Source organism: Podarcis cretensis (genome assembly GCF_951804945.1).
Source record: "Podarcis cretensis genome assembly, chromosome: 6".
Classification (NCBI taxonomy): domain Eukaryota; kingdom Metazoa; phylum Chordata; class Lepidosauria; order Squamata; family Lacertidae; genus Podarcis; species Podarcis cretensis.
Window position 1 is genome coordinate 94,274,627 of NC_137175.1, and position 13,366 is coordinate 94,287,992.

The following is a 13,366-nucleotide window of genomic DNA, read 5'->3' on the forward strand; positions in this document are numbered from 1 at the left end:
TCCGCAAAGCCTCTGGCATTACCTGTCTTCATCCCGAGCCAAGGCAGAGCTTAAGTACCAATTGTAACTGCATCTGACCATAATGATGATTTTTAAAAAGATGTTTTAGGTTGGCCTATCTCTTCCCCTTCTCTCTGTATACTCCCTCTGCTGTCTCCCCAACTGTTAAAATGTAGGGTCACATGCACACCACATTCTTTGCACTCTTAAAAATACCAAAAAACCTGAAAAGCAGCCATGGGAAGTACAACTTTCAATTCTGTATTTTAACAAAAGGGGGGGGGGGGGGACAACAACTGCTGGCTGGGAAACTATGAGCCCCAGAGTTTTGTTTTATGTAGTTGTTTCATAAAGTCTCATCCTCCTTTCCAAGAAAAGCGAACAAACCCAGAGCAATTCGCGAGTCACGTGTCATAGAATGAAACACAATTTAGCACCTTATTAGAACACTCCAAAAGCCTCAAAATATTTCAAAACACTGCCAAAACCAAGATTTGACAAATATAAAATTATCAAAACCAGCCAGAGATATTGGTTTGGCACTCACAACTAATTAGCTGCTAAAGTTTGCTAAAGGCCTCTAAGATAGGGGATTCTAAGGTTAGCTTCAAACCTGAAAGTGATGGAGCTGTTCTGATGCCCAGAGAATCGCATCCTGCAATTGTGGGGCCACCACTGAAAAGGCCCTTGTGTCTGTGTTCTTGCTACTTTCACTTCCTTTATCAGGCAGGCATCTCGATAGAGTTTCTGAGGCAGGTCAAAAGGTACAGGCAGCCGTGCGCAAATAGCCTCAAAAAAAATCCCCATCTTATTTGTGGGCAGAGAAATTCCCAAATTTTCTCTAGGGAGAGAGAAATCACCCCACAGTTTCTCAGGGGTGGGGCTCATTAGCAGTGGCAAAAGTGCCATCTTTTTCATTTTTCCATTCTGTTCCTTTGCTTCCTTCCTGTTCTGGAAGGGACAGTAGCAGTAACTATGTTGTTATAGACAAACTCCCCATTCCATCCTCCCCATGGCTTTTGACCTAGCATCCTTCTGGACAGTGTTTTTTTTTTTCTAAAAAAAAATGTTTAGGGGTACTCTCATTTTCCTACTCATATTGAAATACTGCCCCTTGAGGAGGCCAAACTGAGATTCACAAAATGTTTAGGGGTATGCGTACCCCTGCGTGCCCCCAGGGGAAAAAACACTGCTTCTGGGGCATTGTGGGTGGAAAATGGCAGGTGCTGGGTGGTGGCAAGAAAAATAATAAAAGGTATCTGAGAAAAAAATGTTTAATAAATTGCAACTCAGTTCTAATACACACATATCATTTATATTGTTTAATTTCCTAAGGCTGGGGATTTGCTATTTTGCCTATACTACTCTAACACAGAATGTATACCACTGACACATTGTCAGCCCTAACCCTATTTATATACAGATAGGTAGCCGTGTTGGTCTGCCATAGTCAAAACAAAAAAAATTCCTTCCAGTAGCACCTTAAAGACCAACTAAGTTAGTTCTTGGTATGAGCTTTCGTGTGCATAGTGTGCATGCACACGAAAGCTCATACCAAGAACCTATTTATATAGTACACCTAATGACTGCATTAAGCAGGTGGCGCTGTGGGTTAAACCACAGAGCCTAGGACTTGCCAATCAGAAGGTCGCCAATTCGAATCCCCGCGACGGGGTGAGCTCCCGTTGCTCGGTCCCTGTTTCTGCCAACCTCGCAGTTTGAAAGCACCTCAAACTGCAAGTAGATAAATAGGTACCACTCTGGCGGGAAGGTAAACAGTGTTTCCATGCGCTGCTCTGGTTCGCCAGAAGCGGCTTAGTCATGCTGGCCACATGACCTGGAAGCTGTACACCGGCTCCCTTGGCCAATAAAGTGAGATGAACGCTGCAACCCCAGAGTCGGCCACGACTGGACCTAATGGTCAGGGGTCCCTTTACCTTTAATGACTCTCTTAGCCTTTGTAGGAATTTTATTGCAATTGCCGCTTACCATCCTTGTCCCTTTCCAGCTGCCTCCAGTTTGTGGCCATTATGGTTGCCCTGCGCTGCCGCAGAGGCACATGGGTACCCACCAAACCCAATGTCAGGGACCGAGCAGAGGAGGAATGGTGGAAAACGCCTCCCCTTCCTGACCCTTCCAGGGAGGAGGAAGAGGAAAACAGTTTAGATTTACAACAGGGGTTTGAGGGAGGTCACAGCTCAGAGGCGGATGTGGGGAAAAGCTGCGAAATCATGGGAGAACCCGGACAACACCCGGCTGACAAGTTGTTATTAGAGAGCATCCCAGACCCTTGAAAGTAGGAGAGCAAAGAGCTCAAAGACAGAGGACCCATAGCAGGACCCATAGGAGAGACGATGAGAATGACGAATGAGGAAGTGGGAGAGATGGGGGGGGTGGAGATTCATTTTGGACAACGCCATTATTCAAGAGGCTGGGTTCTATAGCCTCTCTGTGTAAGTACAGTGGTACCTCAGGTTACATACGTTTCAGGTTACATACGCTTCAGGTTACAGATTCTGCTAACCCAGAAATATTACCTCGGGTTAAGAACTTTGCTTCAGGATGAGAAAGAAATCGTGCAACTGCAGTGCGGTGGCAGCGGTAAGCCCCATTAGCTAAATTGGTGCTTCAGGTTAAAAACAGTTTCAGGTTAAGAACGGACCTCCGGAATGAATTAAGTACGTAACCAGAGGTACCACTGTACTGAATAAAAAGAGGAGAGTAAGAAACATTCCCTTGTCTTTGTACGTTCCTGGCAACCAGCCGGAAGCCACTGACAGCCACCTGACACCCATCCATTCAAATGGGCCAATTCGCGATGTCCCAGGGGGTGTAGTTTTGGTGAGCAGACCTGAGAGTCACTGGCTTCACTCAGGTCCGCTCACCAGCTGGCCGAAGCTCACTCTGCAGTCCAGTAGGCCGGGAGCGTCGCCCACCCAGAACTCTCCCTCCCTAATAGTTGATTATTGCATTAACCATTTCCTTTTCATCCTACAGGGATCTGCTGTGGTTTTCTGAATATTGCCGTATTCAGCGCTGAGAAGAAAGTTCCCCTAAACTGCAGATTTTGTCTTCCTCATACCACTAGTCACAACTTGGCGGTTTAGGCCTTGGGCGGAATCCTATGGTCTTTCATCCAGTCCGGGTGTGGGTGAAGTTGCATAGGGCTTTACCTACATCTGGAATCCATAAAGTTGTGGTCATTTTCAATCCCAGCCAGTTGTTGTGTCCATTCCTTTACCCCTCTTAGTTAATGCGCACCGGGCAGGGGGACTCTGCAGCTGGCAGATGGTAGGAATGTGCAGAAGCCACCTGGAAAATTTTGCAACTCTTAACGAGCCTCTTTCTTTCTTTCTTTCTATCTTCTTTTACTTCCCTTTGATTGTTCCCTCCAAAGAGGAGCTCCAAATTTGATTCAGAAATTCACTTATAATACAGAGAAGATGGAAATCTTTGTTGAATACTTGTTGATTGCTTTGTTGATCGTGGATTTCTCCAGTGTCAACGTTTATCTATTAGTTTTATATTTATTCTTCATTTTAGATCAAGGGAGAAATGCATACAAGAACAGATTGCTGATTAGACACATTTTCAGACGTTATTGATCGGGGAGAATTTGTAACATATGCAAAATTGCATGTAAAGCTAAGCAAAGAAAACTCATAAAATCTGCGAATGAGAATGTTCATCATGTTCACACACATTTTAACAAGGTAAAAAGGGACTTGATGAGGGTCCTTTTTGCACCTGTGTTTGGGCTGCAGGTGGGGGTTCGATTATGAACATACCTTTACATGCACAACAATCTCCACACAGTGTTATTGTCATTGTTTTTTATTATGTATTTTGTGTTTTTTATCTTTTTTGTGAACTGCCCTGAGATCTATGGGTGAAGGATTTAATCAATCAATCAATCATTATTATTAATAGGGAATAAATCCCACTGAACCCAACAGGTCTTACTCTGAGTAGACAATGTGTAGGATTGAGCTGTAATATATTATAAAGGTTGGATTTCAAAACTGTACAGGTGTTTATGGGTTTGTCAGTACATCAAAAGGGAGCAGGATTAAGAAACAGAACTAATGAAGGCGGACTCCATTATTGAGAGTGCTTCTCTCTGGGAAGTTAAAGATAAGATTATTGAATAAATGGTATATAAAGAATAAAGAATAAAAATAAAAAATAAATCAAAACAGGAATTAGTTTCGAAATGGGAGGTTTTCAAAGAATATCTGAAAAATAAATATAGTAGTTTAAATTCTGTTGCAGCATTCGAGGAACTTCAGTAATAGTTGCAAGGTAGATATACGAAATTAGATATATTAAGAATAAGTTTAATTATGATAAAAGTGTGTATTGGCAATAAGTATTATGAAATCGAAATATGGAATAGACGGGAGGTTGGGTCTTTAGTGTTAAGACCAATATATGTTATATTGTTTGCTAAGAGGAAAAAAAGAATAAATGGTATATAACCAGTGTAAATTAGATATATATGTAAAAAAAGGTAATGGGGTTTGTTGGAAATGATGTGGAGAAAGTCTATTTTATTCCAAAAATTAATGCTGAATGGTGGTTGGAAAGATATGTAATGTTGTGTTTGCAAAAAGTCTTTTCATTCATTTGCTAATAGCAACAAATTTGTGCGTAGCCAATTATATGACGAGACACTGTAGTTATGTAAAAGCTATAAAGATGTTATGCAGACAGTTCAAGCATGTGGGAAGAAAAGTATGTCTGAGTAACACACTTGAGTAAGGCCTTCTAAATCGCAGGGGAATTTATTTCTGAGTAAATATGCATAGGACTGTGCTGTAGGGCTCTGGAAAATTGGACTCCCTTTTTGAGTCATACAATGTTGATGAACAAGAATCGCCTAAGAGAAACTAGTGTTCCATATAGTGTCCAGATCAAGGGAAATAATAGCACTGCTCTGTTCTGCCTTGGCCAGATCCAACTTGGAGTCCTGTACAAAGAAGGGTGACCAAAGGTTTGGAAAGCAAACCTTATGAGGGAACTGGGTATGCTTAGCCTAGATAAGAGGAAACTGAGAGGAGATGTGACAGCCATCTTCAACTATCTCAAGGGCTGTCACATGGAAGATGGAGCACACTTGTTTTCTCCTGCTCTGGAAGGTAGGACCTGAACCAATGGCTTCAAGCTACAAGAAAGGAGATTCCAACTAAGCATCAGGAAGTATTTTCTGGCACTAAGAGCTGTTTGACAGTGGAACGGCTCCCTTGGAAGGTGGTGGAGGTTTTTAAGCAGGGGTTGAATGGCCATCTGTCCATGTCCGGCCAATTGGTGCGAAGGGAGGATAGAACTTTTTTTATGTATGCTACAACAGCAGCAAGAATACTCATCGCAAAGTATTGGAAGACACAAGAATTACCCACCCGAGAAGAATGGCAGACAAAAGTGATGGACTATATGGAATTGGCTGAGATGACTGGCAGAATCCGGGACCAAGGAGAAGAGTCGGTGGAAGAAGATTGGAAAAAATTTAAAGCATATCTTCAAAAATATTGTAAAATTAAGGACTGTTAGAAAGATGTTGGAAAAATAAAATTAGGTGGTTTTGGTAGAAATGACATAAAGGAATAAGCAAAAATGAGTTGATGAAATTGATGAAAGAGAAGACGTTAAATTACAATATATTATATTTACTTAAATGAAAATAAGGTTAGAAGGATTTGCTGAAATAACGATTTAAATTGGAATACAAAATTGGGAGGTGAGAGGAGGTCAAGGAAACAAGTAAAGGAAGAAAGTTATGTAAAGGTTTAATCAGTTCTTTTTATTTTTTAAATGAATGTATTTTTCTTTTTTTATCTTTTTTGTTTTTTCAGTTGTTGTTGTATTTTTCTATTTTTCTTTTTGTGTTTTGTATTGTTTTTTTCTCTTTGTAACTTTTAAAACTTTGAATAAATATTATTATATAAAAAAAAAAACTAAATCAACAGGTCCTTGCCAAATCATGCCTCTGGAATTGCTCCAGAACATCCCTATCTCATTCCTCTGCACTGAACAACATACAGATCCTCTGCTTCAAAGGTCAGAGTATTCAGGGGAGAGCAGAAGCAATGTGCAGACGACAATTTCGCTGAAGGTCATTAAGGGACACCAAGTGGAACAAGAGTAAGAAACCCAATTCTGTGGACCAGGTATACTCATTTACAGTAGCCTTCCACCACCAAGCCACTACAGAGTTGCGCCAGTCCATTTGCCGTCCTGTGTAATTATATGCTAGGCTCCCAAACCAGTCGAGACGTTGCTCTTCAAAATTACTACTTTTCTTTATGGCATCAATTTAATCTTCCCGCAGGGCACAATCAATCCAACATGGAGACAGCCCCGGGAAGGCAGAAGTCTCTCCCCAGGTAACAAGTGACAACTTCTCAAGACTAATATTCTTCAAATCAGAAGGTGCGTGCTCCTTTAAGACATCAACGTCGCAAGCCAGTAAAAAAGCTGCAGTGATCCGCCAGGAGGAGTTTAGCAAAAGGGAAGTGCGCAGAAGTCACAACAGCTGTGATGAGGACCATACTCTACCAGGTTGGCAAACAGATCCCAGAGACTGAAGCTCATTCAGAGGAGGGGAGCAGTGAAGATAAGCCACAAAAAAGGCCAGTAATATCTGTAGAAAAAGGGTAGGGTGTAAACACCCACCCACACACACACACACATACACACACAAAGTACAGGATGACATGGGAACAGGAGCATATATCATTTTTCATTTCTCCTCTAAAGCCACCACTATGTAAAGGTAAAGGGACCCCTGACCATTAGGTCCAGTCGAGGACGGCTCTGGGGGTGCAGCACTCATCTCGCTTTATTGGCCGAGGGAGCTGGCGTACATGTTGCCAGCATGACTAAGCCGCTTCTGGCGAACCAGAGCAGTGAACGGAAATGCCATTCACCTTCCCGCCAGAGTGGTACCTATTTTTCTACTTGCACTTTGATGTGCTTTCGAACTGCTAGGTTGGCAGGAGCAGGACCAAGCAACGGGAGCTCACCCCGTCGCGGGGATTCGAACCTCCGACCTTCTGATCGGCAAGACCTAGGCTCTGTGGTTTAACCCACAGCACCACCCACGCCCTATATGTATTGGTGTCCCATATGTATCCCATATGTATTCAATACACCACTATGTATTGAACCCTAAATGTGTCTGAGTGTCAGGACTCAAGCATCTTGAACTGTGCCTCCAAGCAGGGCCGGATTTAGGTTTGATGAGGCCCTGAGCTACTGAAGGTAATGGGGCCCTTTATATGTCCAGCTGTCTTTTGTCAACAACAAATTGTCGCTGGTTTTTGTGTTAAAAATATGCTACATGGTAATTTATGGACCTAATAGGTATCTAAATCCATTTGCAAATAACAAAATATGTATTTTTTCAAAGTAATTGTTTAACTGAAATACAATTAAGAAGAAGTATATTAATAGTGAAATACAATGTTTTGGGAGTTTTTAAAAGTCTGGAACCAATTAATCAGTTTTGCATTACTTTCTATGGGAAAGTGTGCCTTGGTTTTGGAACGCTTTGGTTTTGGAGCAGACTTCCGGAACGGATTATGTTTGAGAACCAAGGTATCACTGTATATAGAAATGAACAAACCAGTGATATTTTAGGGAGCAGGCAAGGCCCATTACTTACACCATAGGAGCCTACACAACACAAAACACTGCTGCTGAATGTAGGTTTTATTTTATTTGTTTTTTATCTTATATTTTGGAAATGTACATCCAGTGTGTTTTTTCCTTTAATTTTTCGGGGGGGCTCCCAAGAGAGTGGGGCCCTAAGCTATAGATTGTTTAGCTTATACGTAAATCCGGCACGGCCTCCAAGAGAACAGAGAGATAGCATGAATGCTGGATCACTCGCATAAAATGCTCTGGAGGGATGTGTATGCGGTCTTTTGCTGATGTTCTGCACCAGCAGAAGCTTCTGAACACTTTATAAAAGCAGGACTACCTACAGAGGCAGCTCATCTGGACAACCTTAGAAGTCAGCATTATCTCAGTTGGCTTGCACAAAGCTTACACGGATTTTAGACTACTTACTGTCTTTATTGAACATCTTGTTCTCATTTGCTTAGATATATGACAATGAGCATTCCTCCTGACTTGCTTGCTCACGATTCTTCCCACTAATCATTCACCCCACACTTTTCAATGCATTTTCTCATCACTTTCCAAACTGAAAAACAAACAAACTGCTATTTAAATAAGTGGATTTATTGTGCAGGGGCAGCAGAGCGTGTTGATTCCCTTTAATTGAAAAAACCTAAAATTCTAGTTCCTGCCAAACTAGCAGTTTGAAAGCACATCAAAGTGCAAGTAGATAAATAGGTACCGCTCCGGCGGGAAGATAAAGGGCGTTCCTGTGTGCTGCTCTGGTTCGCCAGAAGCGGCTTAGTCATGCTGGCCACATGACCCGGAAACTGTACACTGGCTCCCTCGGCCAATAAAGCTAGATGAGCACCGCAACCCCAGAGTCAGTCACGACTGGACCTAATGGTCAGGGGTCCCTTTACCTTTATTTAAATTCTAGTATGCACTTGAATTCCTTCCACAAAATACTGACTGGTCTGGATACACCCAGAGTGCAATGCAGTTGACCAAGAGCTGCACATTTTCCTGCCCTGGAAGACCTTCTAGACCACGGATGCAATGTAGGCTTCCAGGTGTCATCATATGACATGGTGACATTCTGCCAAACAGGGTGCTTATGAGAAATGTAGGGAAGTCAAATCTGCCAGATTCAAAAACAGAAGAGCGCAGACACCAGCAGAGTCAGGCAGAGATAGGAAGCAGCCTTTCTGAGTTTTGCGCAGCCGTCCAGAATCCAGAGAAAATTGGGTCATTGTTCTACTAATTCACCTAATTACAGGCCAGCACAGCTCTTGGCTATGTCTCCCTTGCTGGGCAATTAACCACCTTTATTTCTTCTTCTTCTTATTTCCCTCTCCGCAGTATACAGTTGGATAAAAATCTGGCTCCGTTCAGAAACAAGAGTTCCGTTTCCTTGGATACCAAGACAGGAGAAACTCTTTCACATCAACCGAAGAAGCTGTGGCAACAGATTTGTTCCCCCTCTTCTCCTCCTGTTTATTATGACAAATTTGAAAGGGGCAAATGGAAAGGTATAGTTAGTCCATCCATCATTAGGTTAACCAGAAAGTTGACTGTGGCTGAGGTTCTTGTCGGTTGGCCTTTGCTGAAAACGCTTGCCAAAAGCTCCATACAAGCAGGGCTCTGTGTGTGTGTGTGTGTTTGTGTGCAGTGTGCTCTAAGTCTATGGGAGTCCCAGACAGCCACAAACTGTGGCATTTGACTTGCAAATACAGCTTCCAAAAATTTGTTCAGCAAGTTTCTAACCTTCATGGTCATAAAGCTATGCTTGAAAGTGTGAAGCTGATAATATCAATAACCACAAATTAACACGGCTGCTCAAAATGAAACGTCAAAACAAGTGTATTTTTTAAAGTGTTCTTGTGGTTATTTCACAACAACCAGACACAAATGTGATTCTCACAAAAATCAATTGTACATGGTCATCCAGGTGGAAACAACTGCCCTACATTAAGGTTACCAGTTTTTTTTCAATGAATCCGGGGACACTTTTCAACTTCCTACTAAATAGATGGATTTTTGTAAATCCAGGGACTGTCCCCAGGAAACGGGGACGTCTGGTAACCTTACCCTACATCCCTCCCTAAATGATGTCCCTGAACCCACTTGCCACCTGTTGGCAACTTTATACTTTCTACCACAAATATACTTTCTACCACAAATAATGGGACGCAGGTGGCGCTGTGGGTTAAAGCCTCAGCGCCTAGGGCTTGCCGATCGAAAGGTCGGCGGTTCGAATCCCTGCGGCGGGGTGCGCTCCCGCTGCTCGGTCCCAGCGCCTGCCAACCTAGCAGTTCGAAAGCACCTCCAGGTGCAAGTAGATAAATAGGGACCGCTTACCAGCGGGAAGGTAAACGGCGTTTCCGTGTGCGGCTCTGGCTCGCCAGAGCAGCGATGTCACGCTGGCCACGTGACCCGGAAGTGTCTCCGGACAGCGCTGGCCCCTGGCCTCTTAAGTGAGATGGGCGCACAACCCCAGAGTCTGTCAAGACTGGCCCGTACGGGCAGGGGTACCTTTACCTTTACCTTTACCACAAATATTTCTGCCATGAAAATAAATTTACCAAGTTGTAATCCCTTTTCCTTGATGTTCAGAACTATAATGCAAATGATACATTTGCATATTCGTGGTTCACAATGCACACTAAACCAAGGTGTGGTTTAGCACAAACAGATGAGCAGGCAGGCTCACAGTCACTTTTGCTGTTGCACCATGCTAAACCAAGGTTTGACTTAAAAAGTCGGCTGAAAATGGGCTCCTGATTTAGCCCTCTCCAGACTAACCATAAGCTCTAACCAAGGTTTGCTCTTGGTTTTTGCCTCTTGGTTAGCTTGGGAGAGCTGAACTGTAAAGCTGGGTTTGGGCTAGGTGCTAAGCTACAACGCAGTAATGAAAAGGCTCAGGAAAGAGCGAAGTGCCCGCGAGCCCATTTCCAGGAGCTCGTGAGTTTATACTAAGCCAATGCCAGAGCCAGAATCAGAGCTGCCTGCGTGCACACACACAAAAATTTAAACCCCAAATCCAGGACATTTGCTTTAAAATGTAAAATACCCCCAGATGGGCATTAGGAGGATATTGAGGAATTCCTGGATGTATGGCAACCCTACATAGAATCATAGAATCATAGAGTTGAAAGAGACCACAAGGGCCATCAAGTCCAACTCCCTGCCAAGCAGGAAACACCATCAGAGCACTCCTGACATATGGTTGTCAAGCCTCTGCTTAAAGACCTCCAAAGAAGGAGACTCCACCACACTCCTTGGCAGCAAATTCCACTGTCAAACAGCTCTTACTGTCAGGAAGTTCTTCCTAATGTTTAGGTGGAATCTTCTTTCTTGTAGTTTGGATCCATTGCTCCGTGTCCGCTTCTCTGGAGCAGCAGAAAACAACCTTTCTCCCTCCTCTATGTGACATCCTTTTATATATTTGAACATGGCTATCATATCACCCCTTAACCTCCTCTTCTCCAGGCTAAACATGCCCAGCTCCCTTAGCCGTTCCTCATAAGGCATCGTTTCCAGGCCTTTGACCATTTTGGTTGCCCTCCTCTGGACACGTTCCAGTTTGTCAGTGTCCTTCTTGAACTGTGGTGCCCAGAACTGGACACAGTACTCCAGGTGAGGTCTGACCAGAGCAGAATACAGTGGCACTATTACTTCCCTTGATCTAGATGCTATACTCCTATTGATGCAGCCCAGAATTGCACTGGCTTTTTTAGCTGCCGCGTCACACTGTTGGCTCATGTCAAGTTTGTGGTCAACCAAGACTCCTAGATCCTTTTCACATGTACTGCTCTCAAGCCAGGTGTCACCCATCTTGTATTTGTGCCTCTCATTTTTTTTGCCCAAGTGCAATACTTTACATTTCTCCCTGTTAAAATTCATCTTGTTTGTTTTGGCCCAGTTCTCTAATCTGTCAAGGTCGTTTTGAAGTGTGATCCTGTCCTCTGGGATGTTAGCCACCCCTCCCAGTTTGGTGTCATCTGCAAATTTGATCAGGATGCCCTTGACATTTCCTTAACATGCAGAAAGCCAGGTCCTTGGCCAGGAGCTAAATAAGTTGCAGGGGGATTTGTCCTGTACCATTGCCAACCCCCAACAGTGGGCAAGGGAGGTGGGCAAGGGGCAGCACACCACTCCCCTCAACAGGCCACACATTCCAGACAGGGGTCCTATGGGTGCCTTTTTTCCAGAAAGAAAGGTGGCCAGTTTATGCACACTTCTATGAGAAGTGTCATGAAGTATCATGAAGAGAAGGATGCACAGGATGTATAACAAAAGCAACTTTATTACAAAATGTTTTGTTTGGTTTTGGAGAGGGAAACCATGCAGCAGACTGATGCTTGTAATGTAGAACAGAAACTGAGAGCACAGGACCTGAGAAACGTCTCAGGCATTTCCATGTATAGCCAGTCAGGAAGGCCAATACACTTTCATTTGAAAAAAAACATGAGCAATTTTAGATGTAGCTGGCTGAGAAACAATTGTTTTGTTGTCAGCATAGATGTCCCATAGTCCTTGGGAAAAGGTTCAAATCTGAAGCCTGCCCCACACAGTCCTTTCCCATTTACATAGAAACCAATTAAAGGCCCGGCCTTGGAACCTGTGTTTTGAGCCACACTTAAAAATACAGCTAAGAAGGATAGTTTCGAAACAATGTCAGAAGTCATTTTGTTCACAATCCAGCTACAGAATAGGATACAATTGAGCTAAGAGCAGATAAAAGCTGATGATGATTAATACAATAAAGTGTGACTCTTTGTGGTGGGTGGATTATGCATGTCACAAAATATGGAGAGGAGTGGGCTGGGGAAAAGATTATAGAGAAGCAATCCATGTAGATGCAGACCCAGAAGAAGTCCTCTTTCAAAGATGGATTGATGGAGTATGAGAAAATTGGTAAGGAATAAGAAACCTGGACGTTTGCAGGCAGCGCTGACCAAGGGCACCAGCATAGGTCAGCCAAGGGTGAACACCTGGGTAGCCGAAAAGCTGGAAACAGACTATGTTCACCACCCAGATGTCCCCCTGTACTCAGGCATGGGTACAACCCCTTCTCAGGGGTTGACCAAACCAGTTGAGTCCCTGGATTCCTTTAATGAAATACCCTTCACATAGGGATGACAAGTGCATTCACCCATCCCTATCACCTGAACCAGTGCCTATCCACAGCCTTACAAGTTTTGATGATTTGCTACACGACAGGCGAAACTCAAATGGCAACAGCCAATCAGCCAAGTGGGGAAAATTCCTGCCGTGCCCCTGTCCAAACGGCAGACGACACACAACGGCATAGCAAGGTCAAGCGCACAATGCCCTAAAATTTGGGAGAGGTGAGCGGGTGTTCCGAATGCACGAGCCGATAGAGGAAGCTCTGGGTCACGTGCATGGGCATAAATAGGTCCCTCGATCCATTTAGACTGTGCCCCATTGGCCAGATTGAACCCAACAACGAGGGACCTACCAATCGGGTTTTGTGGCTAACAAATCCAACCCACCCACAACACAGGAGGTCGGTCTCCAGGTCTCACCGCAACACGTGCCCTCTTTTAGGGAGGACCCGATTTACCATCTCAGCAAAACGAAGCCTGAGAAAACAACTTCAGTGAGTCTCGAGAGATAATTATGGGAGGAAGTTGTTTCTAAGGATATCTTCAACCCAAGTCATTTGGAAGATTCCTCCACTTCAAAAGAAAACATGTTTGACTTGGGAGATTTCCATGTG

At 43.6% G+C, this 13,366-nt stretch overlaps 1 protein-coding gene across 3 annotated transcripts in view; it reads right to left on the reverse strand.

The window, feature by feature from the left end:
* CACNA1E (calcium voltage-gated channel subunit alpha1 E) overlaps positions 1 to 13,366 on the reverse strand; it is a 498,615-nt gene that overhangs the window by 242,312 nt on the left and 242,937 nt on the right. The gene's annotated exons all lie outside the window — the stretch shown is intronic.